The following is a 19,812-nucleotide window of genomic DNA, read 5'->3' as shown; positions in this document are numbered from 1 at the left end:
TGCCCATGTGCAGGGCTCTCTTGTGCATTGTGTGCCCCCTGTGCCAGTGTTCTATTCATTTCTTTTGGGACCCAAACCTGCATGTCATATTAGAATAGAGGCTATGTGAATGCAACCTCATGTCCAAGTAGAAATGAATGGGGTGCTGACACAGGGATGCACATAATGTTCATGCATCCCCATGCTGATAAGATAGCCCTGCATGGGAGCCACATGTCTGTGCCTCATCTTAAGAAGTCCTTAACCACTTCCAGACCTTAGGTGTTTTTCAGATTCGGTGTTTGCAAGACTAAAACATTTTTTTCTGCTAGAAAATTACTTAAAACCCCCAAACATTATATATATATTTTTTTCTAACACCCTAGAGAATAAAATAGTGGTCATTCCAATACTTTTTGTCACACCGTATTTGCGCAGCGGTCTTACAAGCGCACTTTTTTTGGAAAAAATTCACTTTTTTGAATTAAAAAATAAGACAACAATAAATTTGGCCCAATTGTTTTATATATTTTGAAAGATAATGTTACGCCGAGTAAAATGATGCCCAACATGTCACGCTTAAAAATTGCGCCCGCTCGTGGCATGGCGTCAAACTTTTACCCTTAAAAATCTTGATAGGCGACGTTTAAAAAATTCTACAGGTTGCATTTTTTGAGTTACAGAGTAGGCCTAAGGCTAAAATTATTGCTCTCGCTCTAACGATCGCGGCGATACCTCACTTGTGTGGTTTGAATACCGTTTTCATATGTCGGCGCTACTCGCGTATGCGTTCGCTTCTACGCGCGAGCTCGTCGGGACGGGGCGCTTTAAAAAAATTTTTTTTTGCTTTTCGCATTTATTTTTATTTATTTTAGAATTTTTAACACTGAAAAAAAAAAAAAAAAAAAATTATCACTTTTATTCCTATTACAAGGAATGTAAACATCCCTTGTAATAGAAAAAAGCATGACAGGTCCTCTTAAATATGAGATCTGGGGTCAAAAAGACCTCAGATCTCATATTTGGGCTTAAATGCAAAAAATAGAAAAAAAATAAAAAATGTAATTTTTTCAAATGACCAAAAAAAAAATGTGTCTCTTTAAGAGGCTGGGCGGGACTGACGTTTTGACGTCACTTCCGCCCAGCCGAGCTATGGGGACGGGCGAAGGAGATTTTTCCTTCAGTCCCGTCCCCGCTCACCAGCCGACAGCATCCGATCGCCTCCGCCGCTACCGACGGCTCCGGTAAGCGGCGGAGGGCACGGGAGAGCGGCGGGAGGGGGGGGGGCCCCTCTCCCGCCACCGATAACGGCGATCTCGCGGTGAATCCGCCGCGGAGACCGCCATTATCGGATTCCAGACCGCGCACACTAAAGATGGATACCTCGGTTGTGACAGCAGCTGCTGCCGTTACCGAGATATCCGTCTTTAAAAATAGGACGTACATCGTCGTGCGCAGGTCTGGAAGTGGTTAATAAAAAAAGAATCAGGAAGAACAGTTGTCTTCACAGCTAGAACTGTGTAATCATACCTGAAAGGTTACCTGTTAGCTGAGTAGTGGAAGCCTCAGCAGCACAGAGACGCCACTCACTTTGCAGTAGAACTGGAGAGGAGGGGACCCGAGGGAAAGAGCACAGGAGGGGAGGGGTCACCTCCACATTGCCCAGAGAAGGGAGGAAATCAACAGGAGGCTAGGGGGCAGAGCTGGTGATGTCACACAGACATCGGACACTCTGAAAGCAGGAGTGATAGAAATCAATGGAGAGGGAAAGAGAGGCTGCTGTCCGGGCAAGCAGAGGAGCAGGAAAGCTGTATGTACAGTATCTGGAACCATAGGAAAGCATTGATATGCTTTCCCAACCCCATGCGCCCCGCCCACTCCACTCTACTGTTGCTCAGGGACTAGTACTGTGCAGGCAGGGGGCGGGTGTAGTGCTACGATCTAGCCTACACACAGGAACACACAGCGCCGCCCACCATCCGAATTAGCCAATCGGACGACAGACACCAGCAGGCCAGCTCTGATTGTTGTTTTACAACTCTGGAAGCCGCACCTGCTTTCCCCACTAGCCGGGACAAGTCCCGGCAGGCTAAATTAACCGGGACTAGGTCCCAAATGACGGGACTGTCCCTTTAAAAACGGGACAGTTGGCAAGTATGACCTGGGTGCTGTGTAATGTAAAGGGGGCCAGTGATGCAGGGTGCTGTGTAATGTAAAGGGGACCAGTGATGCAGGGTGCTGTGTAATGTAAAGGGGACCAGTGATGCAGGGTACTGTGTAATGTAAAGGGGTCCAGAGGTGCAGGGTGCTGTGTAATGTAAAGGGGTCCAGTGATGCAGGGTACTGTGTTATGTAAAGGGGTCCAGTGATGCAGGGTGCTGTGTAATGTAAAGGGGGCCAGTGATGCAGGGTGCTGTGTAATGTAAAGGGGTCAAGTGATGCAGGGTGCTGTGTAATGTAAAGGGGTCCAGAGCTGTGAGGTGCTGTGTAATGTAAAGGGGTCCAGAGCTGTGGGGTGCTGTGTAATGTAAAGGGGTCCAGAGGTGCAGGGTGCTGTGTAATGTAAAAGGGGCCAGTGATGCAGGGTGCTGTGTAATGTAAAGGGGTCCAGTGATGCAAAGTGCTGTGTAATGTAAAGGGGTCTAGAGCTGTGAGGTGCTGTGTAATGTAAAGGGGTCCAGAGCTGTGGGGTGCAGTGTAATGTAAAGGGGTCCAGAGGTGCAGGGTGCTGTGTAATGTAAAAGGGGCCAGTGATGCAGGGTGCTGTGTAATGTAAAGGGGTCCAGTGATGCAGGGTGCTGTGTAATTTAAAGGGGTCCAGAGCTGTGAGGTGCTGTGTAATGTAAAGGGGTCCAGAGGTGCCATTGTGGAGAGGGGGTACACAGTAGTGACAGAGAGATATTAAAAGATGCAGGGGGCACAGTGGGGTGTTTTTACATTTTAACCTGGGGGGGGGGGGCGCTTTTAACCCACGCTAGCGGTCAAAGAAAGGGTAAAATGTGACTGTGTATCACCGCTGTCGAAGCGCGCCCCCCCCCCCCCTGAAAACATTTCAGCGGACGCCCATGTATGTAACCATTCCTCAGTGCACAGTTCCCTCTACCAGACACAATACAAAGATTATTCTTTAGATCTCTGCTCCTTTAAATCCCATGCAAACGGCAATATATAAATGATTTTTTGCGGTGAAAGCGTTAACTCAGTGTGAGCTTCACGCATTTCATATTCAGGGAGGGTAACACGTATCAGATTCAGAGGATTCTTTGAAGCAACCACTAATCTACATTGATATGAAATTTTCTCTGCTAGGGAGCTAAAACCCAATGACTAATAGTTTAATTTTCTTGTCAGCCGATAGCAAACTTCACTTAATATACTGTATTTATTTGTGGAGTTGGTAAACATTTGAAAATATGACAAGGAATTGAGGAGAGGAAGTGTGATATCCTGTACTGGAGATCCTATCGCACAGATGCCATACATTCTGGGAATGGAACACATTTAACCCCAAGGCTCAGTCTTATCAGGGATATTGTTCTGCTACACCGAGGATGCCTGATGTGCATTTATTCTGGATCAAACAAAACTATATATTCTTCCTAATAATTATCTATGGTAAACACAATTATATGAACAGACATCAGATGAATATTAATATGTGCCGCGGTGCAAATATTAAACAGGGATTATAGCATATACATTTGTTTCAAGCAATGCAAAACAGCCAGTATTATCACATTGCATTGTGGATGCTACTAAGAAAATAAAAGCTGAAAGGGGTTGTAAAGGTCATTTTTTTCCCTAAATAGCTTCCTTTACCTCAGTGCAGTCCTCCTTCACTTACCTCATCCTTCCATTTTGCTTTTAAATTAGGGTGACCAGACATCCCCGGTTTCAGGGGACAGTCCCCAGATTGAGGACACTGTCCCCGGACCAAGTGTGTCCCTCAGTTTTGTCCCCAGATTGGATTTGAACGGGGGTTGAGGCAATTTCAAAGAAAGTCAGTGCAGAATAAAATAAAAAAATCTGAATTACCCCCCCCCCTACTCCGCCGCTCCTACTAGATTATGGGGGGTGTATTTTTTCCATTATCTGTGCTCCTTTCTGATGATCATGTGCTGGTCAGAGTGGAGGGAATATTTCTTCAGTTTCGGGTGTATGCCCATTCAGCTCCGCTCGCATGTTCTTCTGCCTTGGCTCAAGTCCCAGCCAGCCGCCAGTTTTATCTCCTTGCCTTCCCTGGCAGAGTGATCTTCCTCCGCTCCCCACCCAGTAGTAGCCGGGGCCCCGAGAGTGAGGCCCCTTTCACACTGTGGAGTTTTTCAGGCGGTACAGCGCTAAAAATAGCGCTGCTATACCGCCTGAAAAACTCCTCCACTGCATACTCAATGTGAAAGCCGGGGGGCTTTCACACTGAGGCGATGCGCTGGCGGGAGATAAAAAAATCTCCTGCAAGCAGCATCTTTGGAGCGGTGAGAGGAGCGGCATGTATACCGCTCCTTCACCGCTCCTTTCCATTTAAAACAATGGGAAACCCTTTATCGGCCGCTAGCGTGGGTTAATACCACACCGCTAGCGGCCGAATCCCGTGGTAAATCCGACGGTATAGTGCCGCTATTTTTAGCGGCGCTATACCGCCACCGCGCCTCCCTCCCCAATGTGAAAGGGGCATAAGACTTGACAGGCTGGGAGGTGGGTGGAGGCGGTGACGGGCTGATTGCCGCCATTACTAGTAAAAAAAAATGTCCCCGAATTTAATTTAAAAAATCTGGTCACCTTATTTTAAATGTCCTTATTTCTTCTGAGAAATCCTCACTTCCTGTCCTTCTGTCTGTAACTCCACACAGTAATGTAAGGCTTTCTCCCTGGTGTGAAGTGTTGCGCTTGCCCCCTCCCTTGGACCACAGGAGAGTCAGGACGCCCACTAACACACATCTCCTTTCTCTATCTGCAACGTAGAGAGCGTCCTGACTCTCCCGTAGTCCAAGGGAGAGGGCAAGCACGACACTCCACCACCAGGGAGAAAGCCTCACATTACTGTGTGGAGTTACAGACAGAAGAACAGGAAGTGAGGATTTCTCAGAAGAAATAAGGACATTTAAAAGCAAAATGGAAGGATGAGGTAAGTGAAGGAGGACTGCACTAAGGTAAAGGAAGCTATTTAGGGGGAAAAAATTACCTTTACAACCCCTTGAACTCCGGACAAACAGCTAAATACATATAAGGGGAATTTGGGGGATAAGGGGGATCGTTCATCTGTCTCTCTCTTCTCCTATCAGCATGTTTCTGGTCGGCACACGTGTATGCAGCACTTCTGATTGGCTCCCGGTCCTTCTCCCTCAGTCCTCTTCCATTCTAAAGCCCGGTACACACAATCCGAAAATCATATGAAAAATACTGCTTTTGTACGATAATCTGATCGTTAGTACACAGTTTTCGATAGCCGATCACGACAGTTCATCCGATATTCACTGATCGGACAAACACAAAACAAATGCTTGTACAACACCAGATTGGACGATTTTCGTTTAATCAGTACAGTTGTCATTCGAAAATACAACACATGACATCACTTCCAAATTTAGATTTTTTTGTAAGTGAATATTCGTAACTTTATGTAACAAGTAATGCAAGACTTTCTCCCTGGTGTGGAGAAAGCCTCTTGAGGGGGCAAGCAGGAGTGTCAGGACGCTCACTAACACACAGCTCCTTTCTCTATCTGCAAAGTAGAGAGTATCCTGACACTCCTGCTCACCCCCTCCCCCCTGAAGAGGATTTCTCCACACCAGGGAGAAAGCCTTGCATTACTGTGTGTAGTTACAGACAGAAGAACAGGAAGTTAGGATTTCTCAGAAGAAATAAGGTCATTTTAAAGAAAAATGGAAGGATGAGGTAAGTGAAGGAGGACTGCACTAAGGTAAAGGAAGCTATTTAGGGAAAAAAATACATACCTTTACAACCCCTTTAAATTGACTAAATGGAAGGGAATGACAATGAAACGGGAGGCAAAATGTCTGTATCCACCGAGGCTGGCATCAAAGGAGCGCATTAAATCAAAGGAAGAGCGCGCTTTATCAGGTGCACAATGGAATGACTTTATAGCGTCTTTTTGCCAAAAGAAACATATGGGGAGTCCCAGGTGACAACGCAAGGTTCTTTATATTCCGTAGGAAGCAGGCACTTTATGCACAGAGACACGGCGAGAATTTGCACGCCATTCTTCTTGCCTATAATCATTCACACACCATCCTCGTCCTTGGACTATTGTCCCTTGCTTGAAAATTAAAGCGTCCCTAGATAATTCTTTATTGTTACTTTTAGATGATGGATTTTTTGTTTTTTTTTGTGTGTGTGTGCCGGTGAAATTAATGCATCTCTACACTGTCAGCCTTATGGTAATTAATTATAGGAATAACATCGTTTGCAATTAAAGCCGGATAGTAATTTGTTTCTACAACCGTCTTTTTAATTAATACCGTATTGACTGCGCGCTTTACAGTAGGTTTGGAGTGAACTTTGGAGAAACTTCGCTAGTTTTTTTTTTTTTTAATGATGTCTATTTATTTAAAAAAAACAAAAAAAAACGACGCGGTTGACATTGAAGATCTAAGGCCATACGGAGTTAAAAAGTGTTCTAATTTATCAGTTCTTGTTTTTTTTTAGCAGATGCTATAAACTTCACAAGCGCGTCGCGACCGATGAAATGCGAGGTTGTAATCAACGCGAATATTGTCGAAGGGTAAGTGTTTATTTCCTGAAGCGGCCTTTGTATTATTTTAGCAAATGAAATAACTACATTTCATAACACATGCTCTCCCGCAGAAGACGCGGCGAGGACGCCATAAAGAGGTTATAGCTGCAATATGTTATCCTACAAGGGAATCTCCTGGCTTGTTTTCTCCTAACTAGGGCAATCAATGTGCCATTGAGAAGGAGTTAGGGTTGTAATCATGTCTGGGTTATGACCATAGGCAACTCAAGTAACATAATCAGGGCTTGTTTGAATAATAATACGGTGCGAAAATGTGCTTTAAAGGAACAATGAAGCCAAAAAAACTGTTACATTGCATGCATTATCTGCTTGAGCTTCAGAAGGTTTTACCCCCTTCATGGCCAGGCCAATTGTTCCTATTTTGCACTGCGTTACTGTAACTGGTAATTGCACGGTCATGCAATGCTGTATCCAATCTAAAAAAAATAAAAATCTTTTTTTTTTTCACACAAAAAGAGCTTTCTTTTGGTGGTATTTGATCATAACTGGGTTTTAATTTTTTGCAATATACCATACATACTCGAGTATAAGCCGACCCGAATATAAGCCAAGGCACCTAATTTTAGCACAAAAATGGTAAAACTTATTGACTCGAGTATAAGCCTAGGGTGAGAAATGCAGCAGCTACCGTAGGTGCAAAAGAGGGTCAAAAATGCCCATTTGCAGCTTCACAGTGCCCATTTGCAGCTTCACAGTGCCCATTTGCAGCTTCACTGTGACCATTGCAGCCTCACTGTGCCCATTTGCAACCTCACTGTGGCCATTTGCAGCCTCACTGTGACCATTGCAGCCTCACTGTGCCCATTTGCAACCTCACTGTGGCCATTTGCAGCTTCACTGTGCCCATTTGCAGCCTCACTGTGACCATTTGCAGCCTCACTGTGACCATTTGCAGCCTTACTGTGCCCATTTGCAGATTCACTGTGACCATTTGCAGCTTCACTGTGCCCATTTTCAGCCTCACTGTGCCCATTTTCAACATCACTGTCCCCATTTGCAGCTTCACAGTGCCCATTTGCAGCTTCACTGTGCCCGTTTTTAGCCTCACTGTGCCCATTTGCAGCCTTATTATATATATATATATATATATATATATATATATATATATATATATGTGTGTAGCACTACTCCTGGAGGAGCCGGTTAAGTATGTTTGGTGAGAAATGCAGCAGCTACTGTAAGTGCAAAAGAGGGTCAAAAATGCCCATTTGCAGCTTCACAGTGCCCATTTGCAGCATCACTGTGCCCATTTTTAACATCACTGTGCCCATTTGCAGCTTCACAGTGCCCATTTGCAGCTTCACTGTGCCCATTTTCAACCTCTCTGTGCCCATTTGCAGCCTTATTATATATATATATATATGTATATGTGTGTAGCACTACTCCTGGAGGAGCCGGTTAAGTATGTTTGGTGAGAAATGCAGCAGTTTACCGTAAGTGCAAAAGAGGGTCAAAAATGCCCATTTGCAGCTTCACAGTGCCCATTTGCAGCTTCACTGTGACCATTTGCAGCCTTACTGTGCCCATTTGCAGATTCACTGTGACCATATGCAGCCTCACGGTGACCATTTGCAGCCTCACTGTGACCATATGCAGCCTCACTGTGACCATTTGCAGCCTCACTGTGCCCATTTGCAACCTCACTGTGACCATTTGCAGCTTCACTGTGCCCATTTGCAGCCTCACTGTGACCATTTGCAGCCTCACTGTGACCATTTGCAGCCTTACTGTGCCCATTTGCAGATTCACTGTGCCCATTTGCAGCCTCACTGTGCCCATTTGCAGCCTCACTGTGACCATTTGCAGCTTCACAGTGCCCATTTGCAGCTTCACAGTGCCCATTTGCAGCTTCACTGTGCCCATTTTTAACATCACTGTGCCCATTTGCAGCTTCACAGTGCCCATTTGCAGCTTCACTGTGCCCATTTTCAACCTCTCTGTGCCCATTTGCAGCCTTATTATATATATATGTATATGTGTGTAGCACTACTCCTGGAGGAGCCGGTTAAGTATGTTTGGTGAGGGGGGCGTGGCCTGACTGGCAATGGAGTAGGACGCAGGACGCCAGAGCTCCTCTCGCCGAATCTACTGTAGCACAGCCTGCACTGATCACCGGGGTTGTAAAGAGCCCACAAAGCAGCAAGACGCCTCCGGAACAGAAACGGAGGATGTCCCCACCGAAAAAGTCGTCCGCAGCGGCGGAAAAGCTGGCTAAGTACAGGCATGGAGGGGAGGAAGACCAGGCCAAAGATGGCGCCGACGACCCTCCGGGGGAAGGGCGCCATGCGGAGGACACCACAAAAGTTCTAGAAGCTATAGCTGCGCTGCAAACTACGCTTACCACTAAAATAGATGAGGTGAAGATAGATATCTCCCTCATGAGACAAGACCTCTCCACGGTCCGGGAGCGAGTCACTGAAACGGAGGCCCGAATTAGCGCGGCAGAGGATGTACTGATCCCTCTGCAGGAGGCCGCAGATGACATGCAGCAACAGATGCGGCGGCTCCACGAGCATCAAGATGAAATGGAGAACAGGCTGCGCCGCTGTAACTTGAGGTTCATAGGCATACCTGAGCGGGCACAAGGCAGAGAACCTGCAGAATTCTTGGAGAACCTCCTTATTGGGGAATATGGCAGAGAGGCCTTCTCTGTGATGTTTGCGGTGGAGAGAGCACACCGAATCCCAGCAAAGCCCCCACCTGAGGGAGCGCCCCCCCGTACATTCATCGCCAAGTTCCTGAATTTCAGGGACAGGGACAAAATTATGCGTCTGTCGAGAGAGAAGGGGAACATGAAGATGGGCAACGGACACGTGGCGGTGTTCCCGGACTTCTCCAACGAGGTGCAAAAGAAACGGGCGCAATACCAGGATGTAAAGCGTCGCTTGAGAGTGTTACACCTAAGGTATGCAATGCTGTTTCCTGCAAGAGTGGAGGAAGACGGAAGAGCGCAGTTTTTTGATACCCCTACCGCTGCTGCAGCATGGCTGGACCGCAAGGGAAGGCAGGCCTAAAAGCCTGCTATGGAGAACCGTGAGTACTGTTGCCTGGAGACCGTTGGGGCCTTATTGTTTTTATGCCTGGGACCAGAGTGTTTAGGACCGGGACGGGGGGAGGTACAAGAAAGCTGACACCCCAAGTTTGTTTTATTTTTTTTTGCGTTTCATTAATGCCTCAAGTTTTGCTATAGCAGGCCCCTCGGTCTCCCTATGGAAGGCACCCCCCCCACTTTTCATTCGCACACCACGTGCGTGTCTCAGTCCCTGACTCGTGAGCCGGAAGGCCTCAGGCCGTTTATTCAGTTCCTGTTAACATTTGCTATGGGACCGGGGACATGGGAGTGGAGGAATCAGCCGCCAGCGAAACTGGGGGGGGCTAGCAGGAGATGAGAAGGACAATGTTTGCACGCACCAGCGCTACCCCCGGCTGGGGGGGCCTAAACTTTTTTTCTTTCTACAAACATCCGTGTAAATAAATTTCCCTTTTTGGTGTTACTGTTTTACAACATGCCTGCGGACGAACAATGGATCCGGAGAGGTCATTCTTTGGTTGGGATGGGGAGGAAACTTGATGTGACACACTTTGGGGCGAGAGGAGCGAGGCCATGAGCTCTGGGATTACCCACCTGCATGAAACATGGGCTTTACCACCCCTATTTTCACCATCATTGGGTTGTTAACTATGTTCAGCTCCGAACCCATATGTCGCTCAGTGAATAATCGCCCCCACGCATCACAATGGTTATGTAACGTAAAGTCTTTTATAGATTTTAAGATATGTGCCTCCAGTCAGGAGTACCTGCTGGAAGAAATGATTAGAAGTTACGCTGTATTGGACAGGGGGTTACGGGATCGAATGCTCACGCCAGGTTGGGGAGGTGATGGGCTGGGAGGGGGGAGGGGGGAGGGAAGTTGGAAGGGACACCGTTGTGACCCTAATAGATTATTGAGATGTGTACACTGGATTACAGTTGGAAGGGGACATGTATGTGATACAATAAAGAGAAGGGGTAACTCGCATGATGCAGACTTAGGATACCTGATGTTTGCCTATGCTACCATGCTGATCCGACGGAAATATTTACGTCAGGGGCCACCATGACATCAATTAAATTTTTGACATGGAATGTCAGAGGGCTGAGAAATAAAATTAAGCGCACCGCTGCCTTGGCCTACCTAAAAGCACAAAAAGCGCATATAATGGCATTGACCGAGACACATGTCACAGGCCACCTGCAGGCGGCACTGAAGCGCCCGTGGATTGGCTGGGCGTATCACAGTACACATACCAGCTTCTCCAGAGGGGTTTCGTTACTGGTGACAAAGGCCACCCAATTTGAGCTATTGTCCTTGGAGTCGGATCAGCAGGGGAAATTTGTGTTTGTACATGCTCGGGTGGGCGGAACCCCTATGCTGTTAATAGCGTGCTTTATCCCCCCCCCATACAACTCGGAAGTCGTCACTATGGGGTTGGCATTTATGGCCAAGTACCCGGCGGTTCCAGCTGTGTGGATGGGGGATTTTAACATGACAATGGATCCATTTATGGACAGACCGGCACAGGTGGGAGGGGATCCGGGGGGGCCCAGGACGACCAGACTGGGCCGCCTGGTGAAGGAATTCGCCTTGACGGACATATGGAGGCTCCAAAACCCGGAGACTAGGGCTTATACATGTCATTCTACCAGCCACGCCACAATGTCCCGTATTGACTACATCCTAATTTCAACGCCCCTTGTGCCCAGGGTGGGGGGAATAGGGTTTGCTCCTAGAGCACTATCAGATCACTCGCCATGTTGGATGCAACTGTCTATACCGGGGGAAGCCCCTAGAAGGGTATGGAGACTGAACCCGTTCTGGTTAAAAGCCCTGCAGGATCATGACAGCATAGAAAGGGAGTTAAAGCTATTTTTTCCAGAAAACCAGGACCCTACATCACTTAACCTTCAATGGGATGCCTTTAAATTACACGCAAGTAGGATACTAGACACCAGAATTAAAAGATTGAAGATCTCATCCCAGGTAATAGTGCATGAATCGGAGGAGGCGTTGCGGGAGCTAGAAGACACGTTTAACACACAGCCTAACTCGGGGAATTTAGATAAGGTGAAAGTTCAAGCCAGAGTAGTGACACAGCTACACCTGGAAAAAGCCAAACAGCGCATCTTCTTTTGCAAGACAAGGATATACGAGCATGGAGAAAAGGCGGGAAAGATGTTGGCATATCTGGCCCATCTGGAAGATAGGCCACCTGTGGTGGTGTCCCTGGCAGAGCCGGACGGCTCGATGGTCGCGGACCCCCCGCAGGTGGCGGACAAATTTATGAAATTCTACAGGGACCTGTATACTTCCCAAAATAGACACACACTGAGAGAGATACGCACATACCTGCATGCGTTACAGTTCCCACAGTTGAAGGCAGAGCAGGTGCAGCAGCTCGAAGCCCCTATCACAGCCCAGGATATTGCGAACGCAATATCGCAACTGGCCAAATCTAAGGCCCCAGGTCTGGACGGCCTACCACTAGAATTCTACGCCTCCTATTCCGAAACACTAGTGCCTAAGTTGAGGGATGTTTTCCACGCCATTTTTGAATCCGGTATTCTCCCCATGTCTATGCAGGAGGCTCAGATCATAGTCCTTCCCAAACCTGGAAAGGACCACAAGTTTCCCGAATCGTACAGACCAATATCTCTGTTACCGGTTGACATAAAGATATTAGCTAAGATTTTGGCTTCCAGGTTAAATGCCGTAATTCTCTCCCTGATACACCCGGACCAAACCGGGTTTATGCCGGGCAAGAACACGGCCATGAACATCAGGAGGTTGTTTATGAATATACAGGCACAACATGACAATATGGGGACCAGAGTAGTGGTGTCCTTGGATACGGCCAAGGCCTTCGACTCTGTCGAGTGGCTGTATCTATGGGAATGCCTAAGATGCTACGGGTTTGGCCCGAATTTCCTTAAATGGGTCCAGCTTTTGTACCAGACACCTAAGGCCAGAATCTTTGTCAATGGATGGCTATCAGAACAGATTGCGTTGGAGAGGGGTACGAGACAGGGATGTCCCCTGTCACCGCTATTATATGCCCTGGCGGCAGAACCACTAGCCATGGCAATTAGAGCTAGTCCAGAGGTGATAGGACTCAGAAAGGGAGATGTGTGGGAAAAGATAGGACTATACGCGGATGACACTGTCCTATATTTGGCAGATCAGGGACCGTCGCTGAGAGCAGCTCTACGTATAATAGAAGAGGCGGGGTCATATTCGGGGTTGAAGATAAACTGGGACAAGTCCCGGATTCTCCCGCTGGACCAGTTCCCCCCTCAGGCGTCCTCCCCGGAGCTACCATTGCAAAGGGTGGCGGAGGTCAAGTATCTAGGAGTCAGTGTGACCAGGAATCTCAAGGATTATGTCCCTCTAAATGTAGAACCCTTATTCGCTATTATTAAAACCAGAACACAGGCATGGGCTAGACTACCACTGGGGGTAATGGGCAGAATTAATCTGGTAAAAATGATCTTACTCCCCAAAATATTATATATGGTCTGGCATGCCCCATTGTACATACCTCTAAAAGTGTTTAAACAGATGGAAGCTCTTCTAAATTCATTTGTATGGGGGTCAAGCAGACACAAGTTGGCTTGGCACATACTCAAAAATCCAGTTTTGGAGGGGGGATGTTCCCTCCCGGACCTGCAAGACTATTATATTGCGTCACAACTATCCCACGTTTACCACTTTAACACGGCAGAAGCACAGAGGCATAGATCATTGGTATGTAACAGGCCAGGTAGCCACTTTCATACCCCGGTTCAGGCCATATTTCGGACGGGAACGGGGGGATGTAAGACAGCACACTTCGGGGCAGACATGCTGACACACCAACAAAAAGTCTGGGACATAGCCCTTAAAAAACTGGACAGGACACACGTACACTCTCATACACCACTGTGGAAAAACGGGAGTCTACCCGAGTTAGAAAGCGTTCCAGACCAGGGGTTATGGGCAGCATATGGTATACTTTTCTTGTCCCAAGTCCTCACGGAAGCAGGCCCTAAATCCTTCTCGATTCTTAGGGAAGAATTCTCACTTCCACCTCAATTTATTTTTCGATACCTGCAGCTTCGACATGCACTAAGAACACAAATGGAGCGGGTTGTAGTGGATCTGGGTAGACCGCAGGTGTTGGATGTTATTTTTGGGGCTGATTCAACAAAACTTACATCCAACTTATACTACATAATTAGGCTGAAGAAGGTAGGCAAGGTGTCACAGACAGCGAAGATAAAATGGGAACAGGACCTGGGACAGATAGAAGACGCAGACTGGGGCGAGATACTGGAGGGGGTAAAGACGTCGTCCCCTAAACTGTCGGACAGGCTGACACAGCTATATATCATTCACCGAGCCTATTTGACGCCCAAGAGAATTGCAAAATTTCAACCCGCGCGAAATACTGCCTGCCCCATGTGTGCCGACACGGCGGCCTCATTCTACCACTTGCTGTGGCACTGCCCTGACATACAGGCCTACTGGCTACAGATAACACAGTTCCTACATGACAATATGGGGTCACCGGTGAGCATGGACCCAAAGTTATGTTTGTTGGGACTGATCCCTGACATTGAAATTGATAAATATCAGAATATCTTTATCTGTGAATCACTATTTATAGCTAGGAAGGTGGTGGCTAAGGCATGGATGAGGGATAGGGCCCCAACATTAGAGGAATGGAAAAGGGAGGTGAATACCACTCTTCCATATAGGAAAATGATATATATTCATAGGGGGCGCCCACAGAAGTTCTCCAGTATCTGGGACAGGTGGTTGGAGGACGGGGAAACATGCACGGAATGAGAATACGGAGGTGGAGGAGGGTGCAAGGAAGCAGTGTGACGTGGTTGAGTCTGTATATGTAATGTACCTATGGATTAAAGACTGCTGCTCCATCTATGCATGACAAGATTGGTCCCCCGGTGCACAAGGACGGGAGTGTCATGGTATATGATTTTACACTGTAAACTGCATAACTGTAATTATATATCTGGATCGTCTTTTATTGTTCAAACGCCTAACATGTATGTGCCTTTTTATTTATTACATCTCAATAAACTTGGTTTAGAAGTTAAAAAAAAGTATGTTTGGTGAGAAATGCAGCAGCATACCGTAAGTGCAAAAGAGGGTCAAAAATGCCCATTTGCAGATTCACTGTGCCCATTTGCAGCCTCACTGTGCCCATTTGCAGCCTCACTGTGACCATTTGCTGCTTCACAGTGCCCATTTGCAGCTTCACTGTGCCCAATTGCAGCCTCACTGTGCCCATTTTCAACATCACTGTGCCCATTTGCAGCTTCACAGTGCCCATTTGCAGCTTCACTGTGCCCATTTTCAGCCTCACTGTGCCCATTTGCAGCCTTATTATATATATATATATGTATGTATATGTGTGTAGCACTCCTGGAGGAGCCGGTTAAGTATGTTTGGTTCTGTACTCTGCCTCTCAACCCCAAGAACAGTCTCCGCCCCTCTGGCACACCTGAAAATAGTCTAAGCGCAAGGACCAATGAAAAACACACACATTATGATAAAACACAATTGTCTTTGCTGCAATAGGTCTGCCTATAAGTGCAGCCTCATCAGTGCCCACCAGTGCCTCCTCATCAGTGCTCATCAGTTCCTCCTCATCAATGATCATCATTTCTGCCTCATCAGTGCTCATCAGTTCCTCCTCATCAGTGCTCATCAGTTCCTCCTCATCAATGATCATCATTCCTGCCTCATCAGTGCCCATCAGTGAAGGAGAAAAATCACCTGTTTTTATAAATTTTATAACAAACTATGAAAAACTTTTTTTTTTTTTTTTTTTTAAATGATAAAAATGTTATATAGGTACAGCGTAGCATGACTGTGCAATTGTCATTCAAAGTGCGACAGCGCTGAAAGCTAGGCAAGCAGTGGGTAAAAATGGACAGTAGGCAAGTGGCTAATTAATTTGTTTTTGCATAATAATGCTTCATGGACAATATAGCTGGAGTGGTGGCAAGAGCGAGTCCTTTGCTTACATAATTTGAGCTAAAAGGTGTCCCCCTTTCTCCGTGTACTCATAGAAATTATTGCATTGTGCGAAACCCTTAAGAGGTTTATTTATGAAATGTTTAATTTGTGAACGTCACAGGCATTTGCCCAGGCTGCCTGATTTTCCCTAATGCTATTATGTCATATAATCATCAGCGCCATCTAGTGGCCAAAACGCGCTATCATTTCTAATGGTGGGATTGCAGAAAAATATACCACATTTTGGCCACTAGATGGCGATGAAGTTCATATGAAATAATAGCATTATAGAAAATATGGGGAAAATCAATGCAGCCTAGACGAATGCTTCTAACATTTGTCCAACAAATGATTTTTGAATAGATTCCAATACGTGAGCCTATTTATTATTGATTTGAGCTTGCAAAAAAAAAAAAAATATTGGTTTGAGCAACCAAGATATGTGTGCCTCTAGGATTTTATTTTGTAATGACCCCTAGTATGTAGCTTTCCTGTTATTTATTTTCTACCATCATTCTAAATTATTTTTTAAATTTTTCGGCTCTCTTTGTAGAATTTTTCTATGTACAGATATGAAAGGCTTTCATTCATATTTACCTCGCTATTAATCCATATAAAGTTTGCCTGTCATAAATGGGCGCACATCATAATTTAACTGTAAGCTGAAACTTATTTATACTACAATAACTGCTCTGGCATCTAACGCAGGCAGCGCGTGTATACAATACATAAAATACACAAAACCGCTCTGTCCTAACGATGGAGGTTATGATTCCAGAATCTGCTTTACACACACTAAATCTGCTTATTATAGCTTGTTTTTTCTCCAAGTCATAGTAATCCGAACAGCCCATTACGCTGGCCTTTGAGCTTTTTTGGTTTTGTGCTTTAGATATATCATCTATTAGCATGACATCATATCCTTCTATTATATCAGCAAAAGCTAAATTATAACCACATTGAAAAATACAAAATTAAGAGAGAATGCCAGGCTAACATAAAAAAAAAAAAAAAAAAAAAATGCATTAGTAATACAGAAATTCCTAATACAGAAATAAAACTTTACTAAGATACATGAATTGGCTTACAATATCTATGGCAATCCATAAAATCATATAATCCAGACTCCAGCTTGCATGCTCTGGGTCTCAGTAATGATTCAGCACATCACTACCAATTGCAACGGCTATATGAATAGCTTAGCTGATGTCAGAGTGGGTCAGTGATTTGTGGATCTTTCTATTGGTGGGTGCATAGCAGCTCTCACAAAATTTAACAGCTCCAGGCAAAAACTTAAGGGATTATAAAAAAAAATAGTGTGCGACTATCTCAAGAATTTACACTGCTGTGACTTAAAATCCCCATAAATTGCCTAATACATTTATTTCCTATGATCATCAACTCCATCTAGTGGCCATGCTGTTTTTTTCTTAAAGCGGAGTTCCACCCAAAATTGGAACTTCCGCTTATCCCACTCCTCACCCCCTTACATGCCACATTTGGCATGTAATTTTTTGGGGGGGGGGAGTGGGGGGGACTTCCTGTCCCACTTCCTCCTTCCGGGTAGGCGATTAAGCTTAATCGCCTACAGGAAGGGGCTGCTGTAGGCGATCGCCTAGGACACGTCACAGGTCCTAGGCAATCTCCTGTCCAATCAGACGGCGCAGCCCCGGGCCGCGCCGCTCGCGCATGCACAGTGGGTGCCCGGCCGTGAAGCCGAAAGCTGTCACGGCTGGGTGCCCACAGTTGAAATGAAGACGCCGGCCGGGGAGGGGGGGAGAGGAGCGGAGCCCCGGCCGGCGCGCCGCTGGAACGCTGGAGCAGGTAAGTGTCTGTTTATTAAAAGCCAGCAGCTACACTTTTTGTAGCTGCTGACTTTTAATAAACTTTAAAAATGGGTGGAAAACCCCTTTAACTGCTTCTATTAGGAAAATACCACATTATGCCCACTAGATGAAGTTGATGGTCATAGGAAATAAACTTATTAGGCAAAATATGTATCTGTGAATGACTGAGACATTTCCACAGCATTTTTTATTTTATTTTTTTATAAATAGACACCTTAGGCTCAGGCCTTAACACTTTTAGCACCAGTGCACGAGACTCCAGCTCAAGCATGATAGAGGCTGAAAGCTGCTGCGGCTGGACTGGGCTGGATGGTCAGGGCTTCTGTTAGAGACCTGACAGGGCACCCGGCTGAAAGTGACTGAGGACATAGATTTATCAGTCCCCTTTTTCATAGCTTCAGCTGCACAGATGAATGAATAGGAAGCACTCTGTTGCAATGTTTACTGGTCATTTACAAACTGAAGCATAGTAAACATAGTCTACTATGCTTACATGATGAATGGACACATCCTTCCTAGATAATCGATCGCAGACAGTGAAACTAGGAGGCTTCATGTCAGAAACACGGACTATTACATGCGGGGTCCCTCAAGGATCACCCCTTTCGCCTGTACTCTTCAACATCTACATCCGCCCACTCCTCAAAATCATCAGCAAACAGGACCTGGGCTACCACTCTTGTGTTGATGACATGCAACTTTACTTTTGAATCACCAACAAAAAGGACCAATATCACTGTAGCGCTACCCCCGGAGGAGCCGCTGATTAGATTTGGGATCGGCGTATTTAAGTTACCTCTTTACTGTGTCTAGGGGTGATGGTAGTGTTTAGAGCAATAATAGAATGTCCAGGACCGTTAGTTGACGTTTTCAATGCTTTATTCTCTGGTCAAACACGACCAACATACAAACTTGAGGTAGACAGGATAGCTTGGTGAAGGAAGAGCAACTTCACAGAATCAGGCTATGGATAGTAAAGGCAGTCCTGCCTTCTGTAATTGTATTTGTCTACGTCGCCACTCCAGCCGGAGTGGGTAAAGTGCCCCCTGACAGTCCTCTCTCACAGGCCTGGCAGCCAGAGCGCCACTTAAAGCTTCTGGGAGGAACAAGTCTCTGCCACTGACTTGGCTCTAATTAAATTGAGATGTTGGATGAGGCCTCTGCCACAGGACTAGTGCTGAAATTGTGAACGATAGAGCAAATCCTCCCAGCTTGTCTTTGAAGTCATCGACTGACAGTTTGAATGTGACCTGTCAGTGTGCCGTCACCCAGATCCCCGATGGTTCATTCAAGCCCTGTTGGATCACCTGCCTCTGGGTTCTCCTCAGACCGATTCCCCACCGAACAGCACCCAGCTTGGGATCTTCTCAATAGAAGTGGGGACCCAGTAAGTCACTGGGGCCCCTTTGCATCGGTTGCTCCGGGCTATGAGAGCCCAGAGTCAGGAACTCCGCGTAGCACGCGACCCCGGCCTGGTAGGCCATAGTGGTGGGGCCCGTGATGTGCGCACACCCTAAAGGTGGGTGCCGCACCTGGAACCAGGAACCCGCAAAGAACCCCGAACAACAGCCTCCGCCACAGAAATACCCCTCCCCAGCATGCCCCGAGAGGGAAAGACTCCTCCAATTGGCTGCTGGGAAGAAGCGGCTCCGCCTGGACCCCTCTGACGCCACCTGCCGCCCAGAGATGAAACTGCATCGCTGGAGCACAGACTGACCCACAGGACAATCCAGATTTGGCGACAGCCAAATTTACAAATCAAAGAATGAGAGCAACATAACTCTCTCATTCTCCCACTAAATTTAAACATAGCACCTGTACAAAAGTACACAGGCGCTAAATCACGAACCAGGAAAATGCCTCACTCTCATCGATAATTGGATGATGGAAAGCTCCTTCAAACTCAATAGATCCAAAACAGAACTTCTTATCCTTCACGCAAATGGAAAATCTAACTCTAGGACCACATGGACACCACCCACCATCCTTGGACAAACCATCACCCCAAGCAACAAAGTCAAAATCCTCTGAGTCATCTTTGACTCAGACATGACGATGGACGCACAAATAGGAGCAGTAATCAGCAGTTCTCATCATCTTCTCCGCCTGCTGCGTAGACTCGTCCCCTTCATCCCGGAAGAGGATACAGCAG

Source organism: Rana temporaria, chromosome 2, assembly GCF_905171775.1.
Source record: "Rana temporaria chromosome 2, aRanTem1.1, whole genome shotgun sequence".
In the NCBI taxonomy this organism is placed as follows: Eukaryota; Metazoa; Chordata; class Amphibia; order Anura; family Ranidae; genus Rana; species Rana temporaria.
The sequence above is the reverse complement of the archived record's forward strand: the minus strand, read 5'-3'. Positions refer to the sequence as shown.